Below are 3435 nucleotides of genomic sequence, written 5' to 3'. Positions count from 1 at the left end.
CGGTAAGGTGTGTTGCATGAGGATGGCCACCCCTCGAGAAGCCGGAATGCCACACTCTATCGTACCCGTAACGGGCAAGAAATGGGCAGCAGTTACCTAAGAGATGTTTCTCCTGGAGGAGAAGGAGGTCAATGTGGAGACATTGCGCATAGCGCAGGACAACGGTACGCTTCAGCCTGTCCACGAGCCTGTTAACGTTCCAGGACAGAACATGGAGGGAAGCCCTGGCACGGAGCCGTCGGTCATGGCGGGTGATGTCTGGGGCTGGGCCACACCACCCCATTGGGTGGTATGATTGCATGCTGGGGCCGATATGTGTGCGAATGGTCATGTGCACTAAGAGGTAGAGCTATGTTTGCCAATGAGGCATGTACCTGTCCATGGAAGCGGAAGCCGCAGAACAAATGAAAGAACAACAGGGGAAGAAACCCTTCCCAACCCCATCCTTCTCCCCCACCCCCCACCCTACACTTCGAGAACGGAAGCTTCTGTCGATCCCCCAATTAACTAAACCAAACTAAAACGCTCTGATCTGTAGTGTGGAGGACCCCTCCAGAAGAACGGATAAGCAGAGTATCGGCATAAAACAATGTAAATATGCATGCAAGTCCATCAGAGTCTGATGACCCCCTTGGTGAAGCGCCACAACTCAGCGGCGGTCAGGTGTCCAGAGCCCACCACGTGGGTACTAAAGGGTGGGACTGCGATAAAGGTGCGAGTCCACCTGGGCTTGTTGTAGGGACGATCCCGGTGGGTTGTCAGCAGAGCGGCGCTTGCCGTGCGGCGGAGAGCCTCGTTTTTTTTTTTTTTGCAGAGTTTTATATAGCGCGAACTAGACCCGAACCGAATCAGGTATCAGTGCGCTTTACATATTTTCCAGTTACGTTACATGAAGACACACTTTCATTTTTTTTAGGCACGGGGAGATTAAGTGATTTGCCCAGAATCACAGGAGGTTTTGGCGTCGTTACTGACACTCGAACCCAGATCCCCAGGTCCGGGGTCGAGCGCCCTAGCCGTTAGGCCAACTCCTCTCGCCTCGTTGACTGGAGGAGTCGCGGCTGTCGGGAGCCGCCACACTGAGGGATCTGGAAGTCAAAGTACGCGGCTGGCGCCCCTACGAGACCTCGTGCGACGCCGGCGCTGGCGTCCTGACCCCCCAGGCTGCGACCCCGCGTGCTCCAATGGGTCTTCGTGAGGGGAGCGGAGGGGACGTTCCTCTGTCAAACATGTCCATGCCACCTGGGGAGATTCGAAGAATTGCATTTTGCTCTGAAAAATGTTGCAAAGGCATGCCGGAAATTGGAACTGGTATTGCAGGCCCAGGTTGCGCAGCTTCTTCTTGACCTCTGTATAGGAGCACCGGAGGTCCTGGGCTTCCTTGGTGTAGTCTGGGAATACCATGATGATGTGATTTTGGAACCTGAGGGGGCCCCTCACCCTGGCCGCCCATAAGATGGCATCACAGTCTTTGAAGTTGAGGACTTTTAGGATGATGGGGCATGGTGGGGAGCCAGGAGGGGGCTTGGGCGCCAAGTACCTTTGGGCTCTTTCCACCAAAAACCATGCCAACAGAGCATCTTCCGGCATCCAAGACTTGAACCATTCTTCAATGAAAGTGGACGCTTGTCCTGCTTCCGCTCCCTCAGGAAACCCAACCAGTCGGAGGTTATTGCGCCGTGCGCGATATTCAGCATCTTCGGCACGCTTATGGAGCTCCCCGGTGCGAGCGCGAAGCTGGGCAACCTGATCTTTAAGTTGGGAGATAGTCCACATGAGGTCGCACACTGCTCGTCCCATCAGCGTGTGACCCCGGAGCATGATGGTCGATGTAGTCGGGAGATGTCATCCTCGGCCGTGGATATGCGGGACTCGGCTTCTGTCAAGCATGCGGTGATGTTGCGAAGGTCTTGCCTGTGGAGGGACGCATTTACCTTGATTTCCCCAATATTCCCCTCTATGGACGCCTGGGAGGAACTGATAGCCTGGAGGATGGTGGCCAGATCCTTGTCTTGTGGGGGGAGGTCCCCACGCTGCCCTACCAGGAGGCTCCAACTCTGAGGTAGTAAACCAGTCCATATAGGTCTGCATGGAGGCCGACGCAGACCTGGGGCCCCTATCCTTCCCCATGGGCTTGTCCCAACGTCACTATGGCCACAAGAGACCGTGGGGGTGGGGTGGGGAATGAAAGCTCGATGGGACAGCCGCCCGCCCTCAGGCCTCACAGATCAGGTGACGGGAGGGGTACCACAACCTACCAAGCCGCCCCGGCCCTGGGACAGTTCCAGACTGGGGGGAGTCTCTTGCGTCTCGCTCCGTTCCCGTTCGCACCGCTGCCCGACACGGCAGATGATCACCTGTCCGACCAGTACGTGGACGGAGACACCCACAGGCCCGCCAGGAGACCAGCCGATGAGGCCGGCCGCAGAAAAGGGAAAAGGTCCAGCACCTCGTATGCAGCAGGACTCCCTCCAGACCTCAGACCCCAATCAACATACAGCGGTGGGGGGCTGCAAAGCGTTGCACTATGCCAGGGCAGGGGGGGGAGGGGGCACGTGATGTTACATGCGCGCAGCTGCTCGGCTAGAGAGCCGATCTCCACCCCCACCTACCAGAGGATCTGGCCACTTGGAGTCCCAGCAGGATGCCCACAACCGCAGCAAGCATTCAGGCCCAACCGCACCCCACAGCGAGCCGTGTTGTATGCTCCACCGCTCTTCATACTACAGGAGCGGCGGGAAACACCAGGCCCCACCAAGTCCAGAAGCAGGCACTGCACAGCCAATTGTCATTGAGCCCACCGCACCAGGCCCAGATGAGGAGGGGGGCATGCTTCTAGCCCGAGTGCTGCTGCCCGGACTGACAGCCGGTCCCTGCCTCACCCAGGATGCTCCTAGTACCCTCAGACAGATAGGGCCTTCAGACGTGGTACAGAGCTGGTAGCAGGGGAGGACGAAGGGAGCACTTCTCGGAACGGGAAGGGGGGGGCAGGAGAAGGCGTATCCACCAGCCTTGCTGCCCAAGCCGACAGCCGACCCTGGCCCCACTCACCGCTGAAGTCCTGAACCACGGCCTGCAGTCCAGGGCCCACCCGCAGTCGGCCTTACAGGCACCTTGCGTCTCATGTCAGCCGAGACGCTGGCTGGTCAGAAAGGGGGGATGCAGGATCCGTGTGTCACTGATGCCGCCACCAGCCCCGCGTTCAGCCGAACCCCAGAGCTCCACGGGATCGACTCCGCCCGTCTGGGTGAGGGCTCCAGCAGCCACCCAGCCACCACCGCAAACAGGGATCGGGTCCGCTCCAGGACACAACGGGCGCCGCCACAGGATGAACAGGCCGCCGTAGGCCTCAGGTCCCAGCCGCCTCCACGGTCTCCGCACCAGAATGTCGGACCCAGGAGGGCGATGCCACCATGTCAGGGGCTCCTCACATGC

The sequence above is a fragment of the Lissotriton helveticus genome, chromosome 1_1 (assembly GCF_964261635.1).
Source record: "Lissotriton helveticus chromosome 1_1, aLisHel1.1, whole genome shotgun sequence".
In the NCBI taxonomy this organism is placed as follows: Eukaryota; Metazoa; Chordata; class Amphibia; order Caudata; family Salamandridae; genus Lissotriton; species Lissotriton helveticus.
The sequence above is the reverse complement of the archived record's forward strand: the minus strand, read 5'-3'. Positions refer to the sequence as shown.